The sequence below is a fragment of the Siphateles boraxobius genome, unplaced genomic scaffold (genome assembly GCF_051911475.1).
Source record: "Siphateles boraxobius isolate OS27281-9 unplaced genomic scaffold, OSU_SipBor_1 152, whole genome shotgun sequence".
Taxonomy (NCBI): Eukaryota; Metazoa; Chordata; class Actinopteri; order Cypriniformes; family Leuciscidae; genus Siphateles; species Siphateles boraxobius.
Window position 1 is genome coordinate 286,454 of NW_027508758.1, and position 7,916 is coordinate 294,369.

A 7,916-nucleotide genomic window follows, 5' to 3' on the forward strand; every position below is an offset into this window, starting at 1 on the left:
CACAGAAACTCGTAAAATAAATTTTGTCTGTCGAAAATTAACCGAAATGAGCATTCTGACACAAATGGATGTGTGGATGTGTGCATGGCATGTCACTCTAATTGATTTTACATAGTTTTCAATTTTTACATCTATTTCATTTCAGGTACAAAGACAGATACTTTCCAGAGGCACTCAAACCAACTGTGCATGATCTGTTTCGGGAAGCCGTTGGAGCCCATTGCAGGACTGAACTGCCAAGCAGCATGGAGGTGCCCGGTTCCAGCAGGTCAACAGACAAAAGCCCACCAGCTTGCTCTTTACAGGCAATGTTTGCTGAACTGGTGGAGGAGGATACAGGACAAACTGATGAGGAAATCACAATAGTCTCGCAGATCAACCAATATCTAGCAGAGCCCGTAATGTCACACAGTGGACATCCACTTGCTTATTGGCAGGCGAATAAAGGCCGTTTCGCAGCACTTGCACAGGCAGCAAGAGCATATCTTTGTTCACCGTGCACAAGTGTGGATAGTGAGCGACTATTTAGCACGGCTGCAAATGTGACCAGTCACGGAAACTAGGGACACAAGTCGGTTCTGGGGCATTTTGAGTTATTCATAGATTCTGAGAGTGTAATATCCAAGCTTTCCAACGATGTGTAACATGTGGAAATCTGATAATATTTGGAGAAGTTGTGGCCATTTTAAAGTAGGAACTTAAAAAAGCTCAAAGAGGAGAAAACGAGCTAAAGATTGTGCAGTTCTCACCTGTCTCTGCTGCTGGGGGTGACAATAGGGCTCATTTACATCTCATTTAGATAAGCCATACCCCCTGTAAAGCTCCTCCATGTGCTTTACAGCTTTTTTTACACTTCGAATGAGTGCACTTCTGCCGCACTAGGCGAAAAACAATTGTGCTGCCCCTCTATTTGCAACGTACCAGCAACAACACACAAAGACCAATAATGCCATATAGCCTGCATATAACGCGAAACCAGCAACAACACATAAAGACCAATATGCCATATACATATAACGCAAAACCAGCAACAACACACAAAGACCAATATGCCATATAGCCTGCATATAACGCAAAACCAGCAACAACACACAAAGGCCAATATGCCATATACATACAGTATAACGCAAAACCAGCAACAACACACAAAGACCAATATGCCATATACATATAACGCAAAACCAACAACAACAAACAAAGACCAATAAGCCATAGGCCTACATATAGCGCAAATAGTACGCAACGCTCGTGTGCCCAAAATGTCAACAATATTAAAGTTTATGTAGGAGGCAAATGCCTGCTGGCATTTTTCTTTAAGCAGTCATTTCTGCAATTTTCCAAATAATCACATTTCACCTCCTCAAATTACTGTTGCAAATCTCTTTACACCACTTTCTTATGTGCGTATACACACACAAATGAAATGTCCGCAAGCACATTATATCATCAGCAGGTTCAGCATCTTAAATAACGACTAAAGAGCAAATGAAGCTTAACTTACATTTCAGAAACACGCACGGCAGGCCTTCATCGCAGCAGCAAAGGTCTTAACTGCATCCTCTATTTCGATTCTCCGTCACATATGAAACAGCCAGCCACCGCTGTCAGCGAGCCGAGCCGCCGTATTGAAGCACTGAGGGCGAGCGCGCTGCGCCCATACCTCCGGTTCAGTTTCCCGAGCCCACGAAGTGCGGCGAAAACATTTTCGGTGTAACTGCCAGACGGTTCATCTCGTCTGCGACAATCTTTGCGGCATCCATCTTCATTGAATTTTGATATCAGAGAGAGCTGGCCAGAGCACAGCATAATAAGTAGCCATGTGGTTGACTTGGAGGGCGGGGGCAAAAGCGCCGGGTTATTCAGTATGGAAATACACACAGACAATGACACGCCACGCCCCTACTGCATGCTAGAATCTCCGAAAACAAGCCGATTTCAACCTCAAAATGTAAGCTTTTAAATATACCAATACTGCTATCTCAAACATGGAGAGGCTTCTTCGTGATTTCAATTAACAGATTCTCCAAAAAATTGAAAATCACCAATTCTGAAAAAAAAACTCTTCTTTCTCATTTTGCTCGAAAGTTGTGCTGCCGACTTGTGTCCCTGGTTTCTGTGACGGGTCACAAATGTTATTGATGACAAAAGAAACCGTCTGACATCAAAAAATGCAGAGATGCTCATAGTCATCAAGAGAAACTTGCCTTTAGTTTATGATTGAGACCTGAATGATTTTGTCCTTTGTGAGGCCAAGCAAGTTTTCGTTTGAAACATTTTGTGGCAAATTGTTTAATTTTATTACATTAAAAAACACTACATTTTACAAGTAGCCTAGGCCTAAATGTGACCTCATCCTATCCCAAGTTCATGTGGGTTGGTAACTATCTGCTTGGCCTCCTTTTGTTTCTCTGCCTTGTTATTTATGAAGGATGGCATTGGCTTACAGTAGCTAATCTAGCTATACATTATTTTATTTTTTGGATCTGATGTAGTTAGTTCCTCAACTACATCCATTGTAGTCTGCCTGACCCCTCTTTGTTTTGAAAAATGTTACTCTGCCTTATTTGGAAAAGATGGCATACAGTAGCCTTATGTTATCTTGTTTTCTAACTACAATCAAATAAACATTGGTGGTTCTTTAAGATTTTCTTGACTCTAGCATATTTCTACTGATAAAAGATTCCCATTCCCCTGCCATTCTGTGATCGGCAGTGATCGGCAATCGGCAGATCATGATTTTGGTGATCGGTAATCGGTGATCGGCCCCAAAAATGCTGATCGGAGCATCACTAATCTCCATAATCTAAGATAGGTAAGAAGGTAGATTCCACCAACTTTCTCTTGGCTGACTGTGAGAAACATGCACATCTATAATAACATCTTAGTTGATAATTCAATATACCTACTTTATTTTTGACAAAACATCACACTATAGTATATTTAACTATGAGCAGAAATTGGTGAACAAAACAGTACCTATTTAATGTGACAGTAGTCTTTTTTTACAGTCAAAACTTTATAATCTATCCAAAACTAATCACAAAATCTTGTCTAAACATTCATATTTAGTCTTTGTTACAATATTTGTAACATATTGTGTATGATATATTAGCATATACATGTGAATTTGCAGTTTGTTGCTTATATAGACATTTTATTTCAACATATTTCAGTCTATTTTTACTCATCTTAGTAGGCTATAGAAATTTAGTTTGGATGTGTTCATGTAAACATAACCTTTACTAATGTAGGTGCGAGAGTGAATGAACGGCACAGACACGCGCTTTATAACTGTAGTAAACAAAGCGGTCACGCGCCTGTGCCGTTCATTCATCATTTTGTCACGACGCACACACAGGGAAACAGTAGATCCAGTAGCAGTATATTTATTGGGTAATCCGTACACGTAATCCAGTCCAGGCAAGGGTCAAACACCGTATAAGCAATCCAAGAACAAAACAACAAAAACGAGAAACGAGCAGAAACAAACCTCAGAAGTGTGGGGACATAAAACAACGACTCCGTGACATGGACTGAAATAGACAGGGTATTTATACACAGAACTAAACAATGTAATGGAAAACAGCTGCGTGCAATGATGAGTGATGAGAACAGACAAAGGATCGTGGGAAATGCAGTTCCAGAATGAATGGTGACAGTAAGGGAAAGAGACCTCTAGTGGACACCCGGGGAAAACACAAACCAACACTGTGACACATTTAGCCTACACACAGACACGCAATTCATATTTAAACAGTCTTTTTGCCGTTTACAGTCAGACACTATTCAATATCGCAATTAGAACAAAGCACTTAAGAATAAATGACTTACTACATCAGCTGGATCCGTTGCTCCGCGAAATGAAATTACCAGCACTTCTGGTACATTTTCCAGGGTTATTAGATAGTATTATTCCTCACAGCGTAAGGATACACTGTGTACACAGCTCTAGTAAGATACTTACTGAACACGATGCGTTTTATAATCCAGCTGGTGGGCGTTGGCATGTTTGAATGGCTCGCCTTAGATCATTTGCGTTTGAATACCGCGTGTTCTCCGTGGGCGTGGCACATTAACACGTAATCAGGTATAATGAGCTGGAAAGAAAAAGACTGACATCTCTCTCTTTTCATACAGATTACATAAACAGAGTATTTTTTTTTTATATATAAATTAATTCATTTAAAAGAAGAGAGTTCAAGCTTCATTATGGAAAAACACTCGTGCCTGTATGACAAGTATTCGCGGAATTACAGTTAATTTTCGGACGCGTTTCAGAATGGACTTAACTGACAGAGAGAAGGCAGAATGCGCATCATGTTTGTTTTTCTTTATTTGGCGACAAGCACAACACTTTATTTTTATTGTGAGTATCCACAAAAAATAGACACTTATCAGGATCTAATGATGTACAACACTTAATATGTAAGATCAAAATCAACAGAGTATTTTGAGTTTCTTTTGCACTGATAAGAAAAAAAGCGAGACTATCACGCCCGCGCGATTGCCGACCTCAGAGGGTTAAGGTCAGGCGAGTTTGCTGGCCAATTAAGAACAGGGATACCATGGTCCTTAAACCAGGTACTGGTGGCTTTGGCACTGTGTGCAGGTGCTAAGTCCTGTTGGAAAATGAAATCTGCATCTCCATAATGTTGGTCAGCAGCAGGAAGCATGAACTGCTCTAAAACTTCCTGGTAGACGGCTGCGTTGACCTTGGACCTCAGAAAACACAGTGGACCACCACCAGCAGATGACATGGCACCCAAAACCATCACTGACTGTGGAAACTTTACACTGGACTTCAAGCAACGTGGATTCTGTGCCTCTCCTCTCTTCCTCCAGACTCTGGGACCTTGATTTCCAAAGGAAATGCAAAATTTACTTCCATCAGAGAACATAACTTTGGACCGCTCAGCAGCAGTCCAGTCCTTTTTGTCTTTAGCCCAGGCGAGACGCTTCTGACGCGGTGTCTTGTTCAAGAGTGGTTTGACACAAGGAATACGACAGCTGAAACCCATGTCTTGCATACGTCTGTGCGTGGTGGTTCTTGAAGCACTGACTCCAGCTGCAGTCCACTCTTTGTGAATCTCCCCCACATTTTTGAATGGGTTTTTTTTCACAATCCTCTCCAGGGTTTTGTTATCCCTATTTTTTGTACACTTTTTCTACCACATATTTTCCTTCCCTTCACCTCTCTATTAATGTGCTTGGACACAGAGCTCTGTGAACAGCTAGCCTCTTTAGCAATTACCTTTAGTGTCTTGCCCTCCTTGTGCAAGATGTCAATGGTCGTCTTTTGGACAGCTGTCAAGTCAGCAGTCTTCCCCATGATTTTGTGGCCTACAGAACTAGACTGAGAGACCATTTAAAGGTATATGCAGGTGTCTTCAATATTGAACCTTTTCACAATATTCTAATTTTCTGAGATACTGATTTGGGGGTTTTAATTAGTTATAATTCAGTTATAATCATCAAAATTAAAAAGAAATGAACACTTGAAATATATCAGTCTGTGTGTAATGAATGAATAGAATATCCAAATTTCACTTTTTGAATGGAATTACTGAAATAAATCAACTTTTTGATAATATTCTAATTAAATGACCAGCACCTGTAGATCTACCAGGGACACAGTATGTCTGATCCGGATGGATAACCTGACTCAACACTCCAGCCAATCTGCTACCCAATGCCTTAGAAAGCATTTTATATTTTCTTCAGGGAAGCGAGACAGGGCGCCAGTTCTTAATATCTGTAAGGTCCCCTTTTTTGGAATTAGAGTGATCACGCTCTTCTGCAACTCAATGGCAACCCGCCCTTCGACAAGCTGTCCTTAAGTACCTCCAGCAGATCTAAACCCAACTCCAAACAAAAAGCCTTATAGAAGTCAACAGGGAGGCCATCCACTCCTTGCGCCCTCCCAGACTCAATGCTTTGCAGGGCCTTATAGAGCTCTTCCAGGGTCAGCACTCCTTCGGGATCGTTATTAGCCTCCTCTGACACCTTTGGTTGGCTGTCAAGGAAAAGTTCTCCACACAACACCCTGACTTGAGCTCACTTCTATAAAGATTTTGATAAAAATTAACTGCTCTTCCCCGAATACCAACAGGATCTGACAATAGCACTCCATCTTCAGAGCGTAATGCATGAATAAAACGTTTCTGATCATTCTTTTTTTCCAGATTGAAAAAGTATTGGGATGGTGCATCCATCTGATCAATGCTTTGAAAGCGTGAATGGACCAGAGCCTCCTGTATTTTATGCCACAGTAGATCAGCTAACTGAGCTTTCTTCTTTGAGCAGGCTTCTAAATAATGAATCTCGCCAGTAGATTGAGACAAATTTTGAGATTCAATTATCTCTTTTTCCAAAAACTCTAAAGAACGAGTCAACTCCTTAGTAATGTTGTGAGTGTACTGTTGAGTAAATTGTCTTATTTGTATCTTACCAACATCCCACCTCTGACTTCTTTGTTCTGTGAACTTCCCAAAATTACTTAAATGATTCCTTAAAAAAATATACCATTTAACAAATTAGTATTAAAATGCCAGTATGCACTTTTTGGTTTTATTGAGCTTAAAATAAGCTTACAGTGCACCATACTGTGATCTGAAAGACTTACTGGTGTTATGTAATATTTATTGAAAATACTAAGATGGTAATTAAAACTGTAAAATCTGTCCAGCCTAGCTAATGACATAACATTGTCATGTTTGTGAACCTGTCACGATGCGCTCCGCGACTCCTTCTCCTGGCCTCTCCGGATCACTCCCTCCTGGAGTTGGAGTTCTAGAACTCCACTTCCCATCACCCCTGTCATCACTCATCTCCTTCCATCCCTGTCTCATCCGCGTTATCACTGCCACCTGTTCTCCCTCAGCTCCCCTTTATCTGGACCTCGCTCCCCTTTGTTCCCTGCGAAGTCTTGTTTCTGCCCGGGCGTGCAACTCTGAGCTATCTACTGGTAAACTCTGAGCTATCTACTGGTTCCTCGATCCTAGCCTGTTTCCAAGGACTCTTTATGAACGTTTGCTGCCTGCCCGCGACCCTTGCCTGGTAACAACTCCGAATTCTGGACTGCCCCTGAGTGTTTGTCATTTGTGTGTCTGCTCTACTCTGTTTGCTTGTGTGTTTCAATAAAGTATCTGCACATGGATCCGAACGCCTCTGGCTCTGCATCACAGAAGACTTCGCCAACACAGGGTCCAGCAGCCTTTCATCGACTAACCTCTGAAGTCTCCAATCAAGCTTCAGTCCTGGTTGCCCATCAGCAACAGCTGGAGAAATTATCTTCACTGACCGAGGAATTGGTGAGATCCATGCGGTCCTTCACGACTTAAACCGCCACTGCTGTGCAAACTGCTGCACCTCCAGTTCAACCATCGTTTAGTGTGAGTAACGTTACATCTTCCAATAATCCTTGTCTATCCCTACCTGATAAATACGATGGCTCATCGGCAACATGTAAGCGTTTTTTGCTACAATGCACTCTGTATATTAACCAACAACCCAACGTCTTTTCTAACGACGACGGCCGGGACTCTTTCATCTGTTCGCTTCTGACTGGAAAGGCGCTGGAGTGGGCGACAGCGCTTTGGGCAGGAGGACACCTTGTTTTTCCCTCTTATAATAACTTTCTCGCTCAATTCAGAGGGGTTTTTGAGCATCCAGCCGGTGGAAAGGAACCAGGCGAGCTGCTACTGTCTCTCTGTCAAGGAGGATCTTCCGCGGCGGATTACACCCTAACCTTCCGCACTCTTTCTGCACAAACAGGCTGGACGGAGAATCCACTGAGATTACTCTACCGCAAGGGCCTAAATTCTGATTTGCAAGGAGAACTGGCATGCCGGGATGAAGGTAAAACTCTCAGCCAGCTGATGGACCTAACCATTTGCCTGGATAATTTGATGTGAGCT